A 13,120-nucleotide genomic window follows, 5' to 3' on the forward strand; every position below is an offset into this window, starting at 1 on the left:
ATAGAAATGAAGAAAGAGATATTACCCTTACTTAAAATTACTGTGTGAAAATTCTTCAAATATTACTTCTAATAGCTATGATTGTGGCTCACAAATAACAGAGGAACCTCCCATGCCCGATTTCTGAAGTCAGACATCAGGAGTCACTTCCAATCTCTTCTCCCTCACCTCTGCCCAGTCACATAATCCAATCAATCCTTCTCTTGTGGCTTCTTCATCGAAATATCTTTCATATCTGGCCACCTCGCTCCAAGTCAGCTGCCCAGCGCCAGCCTAGGACATCCTCCCTCCTTATTGTCTTCTCTGGAATGGTGAGCCTCTCTCTTACATGGATTTCTTTCAGCTGCTCTTGTCAGATCTATTTCAAGCTAAAAATGGGAAATAAAGTTTTCCTGAAAATCTGACCACGTCATTCTGCTGATTCAATCTTCTGTGGCTCCATGCAGTAATTTGAGTAGAGCCCCACATCTTTTTTTTTTTTTTTTAAGATTTTATTTATTTATTTATTTATTTGAGAGAAAGAAAGAGCACAAGTTAGGGGGAGGAGTGGAGGGAGAGGGACAAGCAGACTCTGCACTGAGGACAGAGCCCGAAACAGGGCTCGATCCCAGGACCCTGAGATCAGGACCTGAGCCAAAATCAAGAGCCAGAGGCTTAACCAACTGAGCCACCCAGGTGCCCCAAAACCCCACATCTTTGATGTGGTTTCCGAGAACCTCATGACGTGGCTTCTGTTTTAACCTTTTTCTCCTGTCACGTCTTCCTTTATACAGTCACATCAGTCTTTATTTTAATTTGTTCTTATTTTGATCCCTCACAGGTTCCTCTTTCTCAACTCTGGGCTTTTGCACAGGATGCATTCCTGCCTAGGATACTGCCCCTGCATTTCCCTGGCTAAGTTCTATTCATCCTTGTAAGTTCTAACTTCTTCCAAAGACCTGACTTTAACTCTTCCATTTGAAGAGGGTAAATGCTCATTGCATCAGTAGTTGTAGCATTCACAATCCTTTTAATCATTTAAATGCTGTCTTTCCCTCTGTTATATTCCTGAGGCATGACACAATACTTGGCACTTAATAGGTTTCTTATAAGTATTTGGTGAAATTGACTAGTACAGCTGGGAAAAATTCAAAAATTAAAAAGATTTTCTGGCAGGGACTTCCACTGAACAAACAGTAAGAAGATGAAGGCATTTGGTATTCATGAAGTATAAAGATAGGATGGACATGACTTCATGACCAAACTCTAGCTAGAAATTAAAAAAAAGCAAAGCACCCCAAGAAATTGAAAGCTGGAAGTTTAAAGATAACGACAAGCATGTCTGTATAAAAGGTTATACAGGCAGAAATAGTATCTAAATAGGATAAGGGAAGGCTGGGATAAATTAATGGGTGACAGATGTATATGGGTTTATTAGGTTAGGGGTGTCTGATGTATATCTCTAACCTTTGAAGGAGGATTTCCATGCAAAACTGCCACTGTCCGAAACAGGTAACTAGGACATCTGAATTGATGTGACCTGGTGTGACCTTTCTAATGTCATGTTCCCTTCTACTCAGTGATTCTACTGTGCACATCGCTAGAGATAATGGAATCATGCTTGTCCTTCCCCCCCCCCCCCCGCACACCTTACAGCACACCCATTCTAGCACATTTGTGTATACTCAGTAGGAGCATGTTTGAAATGCTGCAGGAAAATGTGTGTGTGGTTTGTGTGCAAAGTGAACCCTGAGCAGGGGAAAGCCTCCTTTGGGCAGAGTTCGTAGGACTGCCTTCTGCTCTTATCCTCCTCTCCAGTCACTATGTCCTCCATGTCTGACTCCTGACTTCTATTCTTAACATCTTGAGACACCTGCTCTACCTGCCTCACTCTCTCCTTGAGCATTGTTCCCAGATAGACTCCAGGCTCCTTGACTCCTTCCTTCTAAAGGCTCAAGTTCGCACAACCAGAACTGAGTTACAATATGTGTCTTTAAACTCTTGGACCCGTGGCCTGTTTTCTCCACCTCATCACTTCCCTATGTCAGCTACTTTCCAGGATATGATGAGGAGCAATCAGTTTTACATATAACTCTTCATTTTTCACTGTAGTGAAAGATCATTGTGAAAGCCATAGTCCAAAACAGTAGATAATACTCTGGGCTGTGTATAAAGATAGGGTGGACATGACACAAGCTGGGTGCCTATCTTGTGTCCCCCCTGGTTTGCTTCACTATAACTTCATTTGGGAAGCTCTGTTAGTCACTTTCATTTCATGAAGACACAGCTGAAAAATATGCATGGGGTCCCAGTGCTCCAGAGATATGGGAAACCCAAGACCAGAAGGGCTCTAGAAAAATTTCCCCCAAATCAAGGTTTAAATAAGTTAGTTGGAAAGATTGTTTCCGATTGTCCAGCTGGGGTGAAAGCAGGCTTCTCACACTTATGCCACGGGTCTGTGCTAAGTAGGTGGTGTGATACAACAGAGACTGTCAGGCTCTTGGTCCAGCCCCCAAAGCTACAGTCTGCTACAAAGATGAACATTAGAAATAATTGTACAGATAATCAATGAATCACAAGTGGAATACGTATGACAAAGGAAAAGTGCAAGATTACAAGAGAACAGAAAAGTAGACAATGTCTTATTCATAATCACTCTATCTCAGCACAGAACAAGGTAAAATATAGGCAGTAATAAATCAGTGTAAGATGGATGATTGAATGAATAAACATGTAAAAACATCTAGACTTGAAAGTCTCAGTATTTTTCCATGAAGCCATTTAGTTGTTCCTTCCCCTACACAGACATCTCTATCAGACCCCTTTCTTTCTTCCAAGGGGCAGTAGAGTTCCAAGGAACTGAGGTGCCCTTTCCATGTTCTTGTTATTTATCAGACCAAAATAAGAGAAGCTTATAAATCAGATATTATAAATATTTTCAGTGCATTCCTTTTGCTCTTGGGAAAGCTAACTCACCACACTCATAAAAAATCCACTCTAATCCCTACAACCAGCTTATGACCTCCTAGCACACTCCATGCAAGAATAACATTAATAATAATCAGAATATTAGCCAGAGTGCTTGGTTTGAACCTGAGAATTTTGAGAAACGATCTTATAAATTATTTTCCAAGGATACAATCTTTAAGCATTAACAGGCACAACTGACTCTGAATTCTGGGAATTGAGCATAATTACATGGAAATTGACAGGACACAAATGCCAAGAATCCTGTTAACCTTTAATATCTTGAAAAAAAAAAAAAAACTCCCCTTGTAATTATCTCTTTCCTTTGTCTTAAATGTTACTGATGAATATTTAGAGGCATAAGCAAACATGGAAGTTGTTGGATGGTAGAATCTCGATTGTTGTTTGGAAGCCTAGTTTCCCAGGCATTTCATGATATAAGGAGGTGCTAAATAGAGCCCTTGGAATTTGACTGTTTCCACAAGTTGTTTCCATCTTTGTATTAGCTCTGCTCCAGTTCTCTGCTTAAAATTCTCCACACTGAGTGGAAGCTCCTTTGCATTAGAAATTATGGTGAAAATGTAGGTCTGAGGTATTCGGTGTCTAATGCAATTCCTGACCTGTTCTATGTCTTTGGAAAAGTCACTGCACCATTTTAGCGCTTCAGATTTCCTTTCTGTGAAGTGGATATAATGACATTTAGCTCTAACAGCAAAAATATTTGCGTAGCGCTTTAAACTTTACCGGGGACATTGACACCCCTTATCTTACCTGTGTGTGCGCACGTCTCCTGCATTTTTTCCTCGTTTCCGGACTCCACTAACCACTAAGGCTGCCCTCATTTCTTTCCTCTACTATTTTAATTAAATCTTAACTCATCTCTCTTCCCCCAACCCTGCTTCTACCTAAACCAATGCTTTCTCACAGGGACAGGGTAGACTCCTTGGGGGGTGGTAAAAAGTTTGGGGGTTGGGGAGATTGGCTGTCACCATAATTATGGAGACAGTCCTGCCACTTAGTGCATGGGGTCCCAGGAGCCTGGACACTCAGCGATGCACAGGATATTCAGTCACAGATGTCGAGTGCCCGCCAAGCACTGAGGTGAGTGAAACCTCTTTTTTTCCTTTTTCTTTTTTTTTTTAATCTAAGCCTAGGATGTACTCCATTTGCTATATAAACAGAACATTTTTGTGAAGTTTTAATGCTCCTTAATCCTCCAGGAATGAAACTACCTGTAAGCTCAGAGAAGAGTGTGCTTTGATTTGTTCATCAGTTTGAACAACCACCAGTTTGAAAAATCTCACAACCAGTGGCATCGCTTCTCCTGGGATCTGAGTCACCAATTCTGCCCCCCTCTTCTGTATTGTAACCATCACATTCATGGAGAGTCTATATAGGGACACAGGCATCTACATTTCATCACATCCTATGGTATTGCTGTGCTTAAAGATGTATTTTACACTTATTTGATTATCAACCACTTTCTATTTATTTCTCTCATAGATCTATTTAGGACATTATACAGGTCATTTTTTAAAGTAAGCATATAGGTAACTTATTGTATCCATGAACTTAATTTTGCATAGTAATAAGGATATGACAAAATACTTTAAAAATAAGATTTAGGTCAGGAAAAGCAGACAGCTCCTGATATAAATAGTTCTGTACCCAAAGCTAGTTCTATCTTTCTAAAGCATAGCTCAGTAATGTTTGTTACCTGTACATAAAATTCTGGTGTTTCCCTGCCTATGACATATAGCTCAAGTTCCCAAGTTTGGCAATCAAGGCCCTTAGAAGTATCCCAAGCCAACTTTCTAGGCTTAGTCCATGTCGCGGTCCCACCTCTACTTTCATCCATCATCCCTTGACTCTTCAGCTTCTCTATGTATCTCAGACACTTGACTATTTGGCTCTGCCAGAATTCCCTTCTCTTCTGTTCACAGTTTTCTAAATCCCACTCAGACTTCAAGGACCAGCTAAAATTCCATTTCCTTCATGAAAAATTGCTTTTACTGATGTTCCCTCTGCCCTTCTCCCCTTTAGTTAAAAATCAAACCCTTTGCAGAATGAATATGTGTGTGTGTGTGTGTGTGTGTGTGTGTGTGTGTGTATGGTTTGATTAAGGTTGACCATATATTTGTCTGAACTCATCTAAGCTCCCTGAAGGCAGGTACCATTTCTTGTTCATTTCATACCACCCCAAGGCCTGGCAAAGTCTGTGGCCCAGAGTATGAGTTCATTGGATTGAACTGATCTCTCAGTAATTGAGAGAGATAGACTAGGTACTATTATCTTTATTTCACATGTGAGGAAATTGAGCTCTAAATGAGTTCCGAAAGGTTATTCTATGCAGAGCATCGGATGAGGCATGATGTAGAGGGGAACATATTATTACCTCCAGCTCATGCAAGGCTCAGATCTGCACCTAGAAAAACACCTAGAGAGGTTGGCCTACATTTCTGCTGAAAGAAAACAAAAATTCCCATTTCTAAGTCAGCTCTCCAATGTAAGTGTTTGGATTTGTATCACTCTATATGCCACTGATCATGGCAAATCTCCTATCTCTTAAAGCCTTGTCACCAAATAAAGCTGCAGGTTTCCCCTTTTTAAGACCGCGCTCCCAACAGAATTCAGCCAGAAGTAAGACATGGGTTTCCCAGAAACCTCCTCCGGCTCGCCTGGTGGTGGACAGGTCAGGCTCCAGCTGCGCTCCCTGGCACAACTCCAGCCTTGACTAAACCCATCCATCACAGCCAGAGCCTGCCCTTCTCGAATGCTGCTTGAGTTGAAATGGAAGTGGCCTTTTAACAGAACATTGTCTTAGGATTGTGTGAAGCAAGGCTGACAGAGAAAGGAAGATTCATTCCTGACACCAATCATACTAATATCTGTCACCAAAATGACATTTTCCCTTTAATGATGAAAAATTCATCAGGAAAGAGGGAGGAGAAGGAACGACTTCCACATGCTGCGCTGGTCTGATAGGGAAGAAACCTTTGCTGCTGCAGTGGCTGGTTTGCAATTTGAGGAGATGAGAGAGAGAATGGCCAGTGGGTTTACTGAACAGGCGCGACTGGTGCTTGGTTTGGAAGAGAAGGGTGCAAGCAGATGGACTCCTGTGGGTTAGGCAGTGTTGCTGGACATCTGATGGATTTCCCACCAGGCCTTCTGCCTGCTTTTTCCATAGAACGGCCCCCATTCCTTTCAGGGCCAAGGAGGGGCTCAGTAATGGTTTGCAGGGCTGCCATATACATATTTTACCATATCCGGTTTTGCAAAGCAAGTAAACCTCACAGGAATGCAAAGCTGCTTGCTGTACCCAAACCCTCGTTCACATACCCTGTGATGATGCACACCAGGGCTACAACAGAGGAATCCAATCTGCAAGGCAGGCACCACGTGCATGTCCTGGAGGGCCTGCAGTTGGGGATGACCCATGGGTCGGGGGAAGCACTGCAAAGCCAAAGCTTTGCAGCCTGACCACACACTGGGGCAGGGACTGGGGACAAATGAATTAGGCAAGCATATTGCAGCTGTTGGAGAGAAGCTGCACAATTATCTCAGGTGTTGCAGAGTGAAGAGTTCCCAACTAATCCCAGAGTTTTATCTACGAGTCCATTGTTTACAAAAATGCCAGGTGCTGACATCTGTATAAAATTCTTTTATTCTCCCCTCCTTTCTTTTCGTCTGGCAGAGTCCGCCTCCCGTGACAGAGGCTAAAAATGCCAGATACTCATTTTCCTGTCTTTCAATTTGCAGCCATGGGTGACCACACTACACAGTAGATGGGCTGGATATCCCTCCCTAACTAAAAAGAAGGAGGTGTGTTCTTCCAGACCCCCACCGAACCTGTCTTTGACCATAGTCAGCTGATGGTGCACAGGATGGACAAAGGCAGTCACCTCCCACTCAAGGGATGAAGATCCAGCATCTCAAGCATGATGAAGATTAACTGTGAAGTTCTGGGTTGCCGAGACTGCTGCTGAGCGTTTGGACACCGTACCTCCAGGCTCCTTCGATGTCCTAATTTTCTAAGCCTCCATTAGTAAGGGCTAAGTTATTTGCCACCAAAAGTATCCAAAGTATTTCACTCTCGTTTAATCGGGAAAAATGCGTCAACCTTACGAGCATGGCGCTCGACTTTAGATTCCTTTACTCAGCCCTGAGCTGTTCTCGCTCTGTGTACACGTTCTTTCTGCTTTCCGCTACCAGCTTTCTCTGATGCCCTCACTTTTATAAATACTGGCATACGCAGGCTGGTTAATGCACCCAAAATCATACTACACCAGGATACTTCTAAAATTTTTATGCTTTTGCAATTCTTTATGCTGTTAATTAACACAACACCCACCCATTTCTGATCTGCCAGCAGAGCAACTCAGCATCATTATCTTCTTCACGGAAAAGGAAACTGAGTCATTTATGTCCCTATATTTGCACAAGTGGGCTTCTGGCTCCCCCTTTCCTCCTCCAACATTCACACTTTCAAATGTATTTTAGACCAGCAGTGATGTGATTTCAAAGGACCTTCACCTGAACAATCAAGCCCCTGAAGGGGGTTTTTAAAGGTTTTTAAAACCTTAACCCCACTACAGATTCCTACAAATAACCAAGACCACACTGTCCACATCCTCAGTTTTGAACAAATATGTTGTCCTTCTCTCATGTTCTTGGCTTTTTCTGCCTTCCTGTATCCTTTCAGACAAGGAGGAATCTTCTATCATAGAACTCAAAGGTTCAAAGTGACTTCTAAGCTCCAAAAATGGCACGGGAGCTCTGCCTTGGGTGAGAGAGGCTATGAGAGACTGTTCTCAGGGAAGGGACAGCAGGCGGGCGGGAGAAAAGCTTCCTGTCTGGAGGCAGAAGCGCTGACCTGGTGGACTGAGGCAGGCTGGTGCCCCTGCTGTGGGCCTCCTGCAGTGAGAAGTTGCAGCCTTCTGGAGAAAGATACTCTTGCTTCTTGGAGGAGTGAGCCAGCCTGAACGCAACTGACAGTCTGGGGCAAGGGCAAAGCGCTCTCTGGGGATCCTGTCCACAGTGTGATCCACTCCTTGTGAGGAGGGCAAACTGACCTTTCAGTTGCCAAACAGGCCCTTCAATTGCCTCCATCACCCAGGTGCACTCGGCCAGAGGACAGGCTGTGGACACACTTTGAAAGAGCTCTGCAGCCAAATGCCCAGTAGAAGCACTGGAGGAATCCCATATCCAGTAGAAAATGCATGGAGGAAGATAAATGAAGAAGCACCATAAACGGACTTCACTTAGAAACCAGCCATCAGGGGTGCCTGGGTGGCTCAGTCGTTAAGCATCTGCCTCAGGTTCAGGTCATGATCGCAGGGTCCTGGGATCCAGCTCCAGCATCAAGCCCCAGCATCAGGCTCCCTGCTCGGCAGGAAGCCTGCTTCTCCCTCTCCCACTCCCCCTGCCTGTGTTCCCTCTCTCGCTGTGTCTCTCTCTGTCAAATAAATAAATAAAATATTTTTTTTAAAAAAAGAAAGAAACTGGCCAGCATTCCCTGACTGTAAAGGAAATTCCACACTGCTTGAGAGAAGCTATGCAATGTGTACACATAATTTCTTTTAAGATTTTATTTCTTTCTTTATTTAGAGAGAGCGTGCAGCAGAGGGAGAGGGGGAAAGAGAAAGAGAGAGAATATCAAGCAGACTCACAACCCCGAGATCATGACCTGAGCCAAAATCAAGTGTCGAAATTACAACCAACTGAGCCGCCCAGGCACCCCAGTATGCACACATAATTTTAAATCACATACGTTACTTTGTTTATGGAGTGGCTCTTTTTTACTCTTTTTTAAAATGATAAGGACTATCTCTTTCTGTACAGTTAAATTATTGACAAAATAAATTGTATTTGTCATGTAATTTGATTCTCTCCCAAATACCCTGTCTGGAAGAAGCATCGTGCCCATTTGACAGATGAGTAAACAAAGGATCATATTTGTAACAGAAGGTGGTGGAATAGGAAAGATCTAGGTCTCACATTCACCGTTCTAACTCAAAATTCAAGACTCATTTTACTTCATTGCAGTTTAACAAATTCAAGAATCTATCTTCCTCCGTTGAGGAACACTCCCTATGTCAGGGCTCATGGGGAGTTTGAGGAGCACCAGACAGGATAATGGGAATAATTTATGAAGGACAAATGGAAGGCTACAACTCCAGAGCAGATGGTACAAGAATCAGAACCGTTGTTAAGAAGAAGGCCCAGTGAAAGAATGTGAGGTAGAGAAAGCAAAGGAAGACAGTCCAAAATGTCTGAGAAATGTGAGAGGCCTGCCATTCATCTCCTGGGTGTCACTTCTGAGTTTCTGGTAAAGCAGCATTTATTGTCCACAGAACAAAAAGCAAGATTTATAGATACCACAGGCTTAGGGAACACGAATCTAGTTCCCACCATGAAGAGCACTGTGGGGAGTTTTCCCAGTGGCCATTGGCAGACCCGGCAGGGCCCATCAGGAGGACCAGAGGCCTGTTATCTGCAGCAGGGTTTCCTCAGGATATAAAGGTTAGCGTTCTTGATCTCGTGCAGCATGTGGCCCCCTAAAATACTCTCTTCCTTGAGGTGGCCTTTTTCGTTGTAATTCCAGACACTGTATCTTTCAGATTACCTTTCCCTCTTCCCCAGGAGTGCAATGTTAGCATCTCAAGGCATGTCTCATGTTCCACTCAGTCTGTCAATGAAACACTCACCCCCCAGGACACAACTCAGATGCCCCTCTTCCATGGAGTCCCCTCTGCTTATCCCACTGAGAAGCGATCTTCCACTTCTGAATTCTTATCATGTTTTATATCTTCTCTAGCAGGTAAAACATATCGCCTTGTGTTATAGTTCGATATAAACACATGGCATCTTCCCCACAAAAGATAAACGCACTGTTAGGACGGTGTTTGTCTCTCATTAGATCAATTTGCTTTAGACCTGAAAAGGCCCATATAAGTCATCTCGATCAATGTCCTCATTTTATAGATGAGGAAACAGAGGTGTGGAGAGCTTACACATTTGAGACAAGTTCACACAGCCAGGCAGATTAGAAATGGAATTCATTTGCACCCTTGGCTTCTCGAAGTACTTGCCTGGAATGAGGCCAGAATGAAAGGCTGAATGAACCATTCTGAAAACTCCCTGAGACATGCCATCCTGTGGCCGAAGGTGGACCACCCAGAGACATAGACAATTGATATTGAATCCTCAAGGCAACTTCATTTTAGAGATAACTATTTCATTTAGCACACGTCTGTTCCCATCCGAAGGGGTTTTCGTGAGGGGCTCATTCAAGCTTCTTAATAAGCAATCGGTGGTGATGTTTTTAATCAGCTGACCAGAGATGAAAGTGATTCAGATTATTATGCTTTAATACATTAAAAAATATGAATAGAAAATCAATCTAGCACTAATAAAAGATGATTGAAAATTGCTAACATAAATCAAATAGTGCATTCTGGCTTTACAAAAAATGAAAATACTATGGCTTTCTTGTATCCTTCACTGTAAACCCCACACGTGGCTCGGCTGCCACCATCTCTCCCTCTGCACTTTTATTACAGGCAGAATGCCTTACGATTAGTGCAGCAATGCCAATTAATTGCAGTAATGAGTAGGCTTCGCGTTTAAGGAAACTCACAGCCTGATGCCTGACAGCATTTATAGGCTTGAAATGTCTATAGGAAGCTCTGTTTCCAGGGGGTATAGTGTGTGCCCACAAAGAAGTGAAGGTGCTGAGGGTCAGGGGCACAGTCTGTGTGTGTGTGTGTGTGTGTGTGTGATGTGTGCGTGAGTGTGCCCATGTGTACATGTGTGTAATGCAGGTGTGTAGCCAGCAGCCATCCTTTGAATGCGGAATGGGGTCACGGAGGAGGGGTGCGGGCTGCTTGCTGTAGGAGGGATGAGTTTTGCATGCCTGGGAAAGAAGAGGCTGTGCGAGCAGGAGAAATGAGACTTTGAGTTCAGGGATTCGGGAAAAGTACTAAATGCCTGCTTAAGTAGGATGCTTGGAAGATGTAGTGCCAGGATTCCTGCAGAGACATCCATCATTGGTTTTGAAAACATTTGTCATGTGAAAGTGGCATATTATGGTTACTCTTGCCCCATTGTTTCCCTTCCTGTGCTCCCCTTCTTCTTCATTAAGGTCTTGTGGATGTGCCTCTCCGTGCCCTTCCCCACTCTGGTTTTCCTTTCCTGTCCTCTTTATTTTTGTAGGTGATAGTGGGGAAGAAGCAGCTGCTCCTTACTGGGAGAACTGGTTCGGGAGGTTCTGTTGTTTAGAACCACATCCAAGTCCTGAAACAAATCCCCAAAGGAGCACAGTTTCCCCCTTGAGGACCTTCTAATGTATTTTTTTAAAAAGCCCACACCCTGGGCCGTCAAAGTCACATGCGATGTGACAAAGTGGGTAATTATGTTCCACTTAGCACACATCAAAGGAACAAATGGCTAGAGAGGGTGTATGTGTGCGCCTGAGCGTGTGGGAAGGAGGCCTCGTGTGAGGCTGGCCCTGGTGCAGGCTGGGTGAAGGCTGGGTGCAGCCTTGGGGCCCCGGCTCATCTTCTAGTCCCCTGCCCTTAAAAGGAATGAGGCCATCAGACTCATTGACATCTGGGAGCTGAAGTGGAATGTGCCTGGCCTTTCTCTTATGTTCCTTTGTTTGGTTTTCATGGAAACCTGTGTTTATGGGGAAATTCTGAGCATGCTTGCTACAGACAGATGTTTCTGTTCTCTGTCTGTTATCATGTTAAGAATGTTTCTTTTGGGAGATGAGCTACCTTTTTTTTTCCTCTTACACAAATGCAAAAGATAGAAAGAAATTATCAACACTTCTAAAATCCAGAGGTCCCTCTGGAAGCAGGTGATGCCAAACAGCCTTTGGCAGAGACCCATCACCACTTGGAGCTTGCTGCTACAAGTCGATAGAAGGAGGGGCAGAACAAAAAGCACAAATTATGTCCACCGTCCTTGTCACAAATAAAAAGAGAGAGAGAGAGAGAATTAAAGCTGGATGCTACATCACTGATGCACAGCCCAGGCTTCTCCTTCACCCCTGGACCATCCCCACCCCACCTTCCCTTCCGGTTACTTCCCCCATAGGTTGAAAAACTTTGTCACTTTAACATTTAATTATATAAAATCCTGTTCTCTTTACCCCCTGTGGATGAGCAATTGTTCTGCTATTTCTATAAAACGCCACAGGAAATATGAAAATAGGAGGCAGGATTTGGAGCAAGACTGTTCCTGAATGCCTGTGGTTAGCAGCGTCAGAGATGGTTGCGTGGATTTTACATCTGTGACAGGAAAGTGGAAGGGGTGGGGGGGGGGCACGGTGCGACTGGGCAGGCAGAGAGGGAGGGGGAGAGCGGGCATCACTAGGGAGCCATGTGAGGATGCTACAGTCTGACCTTTGACCTGAGGGGACTGAACCTGGGGCTGAACCCAAAGAAGGGCAGCCCCCACCTGTGACAGGCTCACTGCCTAAGGCAGGAGAACTTGGTTGGCAGATGGGTCAAAAGTGAGTCATAAGCTGGAGGGGAATGATCTGCTCATTTCCCTGCAGTACAAAATACCCTTTGCAAACAGGCTGAACAATATCTATGGTCTCATTCATTCTTTAATCAGATACGTTACTGGGAAGCAGTGTTGAGCAATGACTACAAGTATCGACATTGGAACCAGAAGCCAAGCTTCCAATCAAGGCTCTTTCACTTGTGAAGGTATAAATGTAACCCATTACTCTCTTCCTGCACTGGTTTTCTCATATGCAAAATGGGGCTAACAATAATAGTACCACCTTCATATAAAGTGTCAGAACTGTGCTATTATAATGATCTAATGAGTAAATACAATGTAACAAATAGGGTGCTAGCCACAACAGCTACAGTGGTGTATAAGCACCTGTGTTCACATCCCAGAGGAGAGTAGACATGTATACAAATTATCAACAGCGTGATAGGACTGAAGATTGTGATACCTAGGAAGTCTTAGCTTTTGGAAATGAGGATCAAGGGAGTTGGGGAACACTTAGCAGATGAGATGGGTTTTGTAGGGTAGGTAGAAAGTTGCCAGTTGGGGAAGAAGGATCAGATTATTTCAAGCAAAGTACAGGAAGAAGAAGGAAATGGAACTTTGTTTAAAAGATCACGGCTTTTTTTTTTTTAAGTAGGCTCCA

Source organism: Neomonachus schauinslandi, chromosome 11 (assembly GCF_002201575.2).
Source record: "Neomonachus schauinslandi chromosome 11, ASM220157v2, whole genome shotgun sequence".
NCBI lineage: Eukaryota > Metazoa > Chordata > Mammalia > Carnivora > Phocidae > Neomonachus > Neomonachus schauinslandi.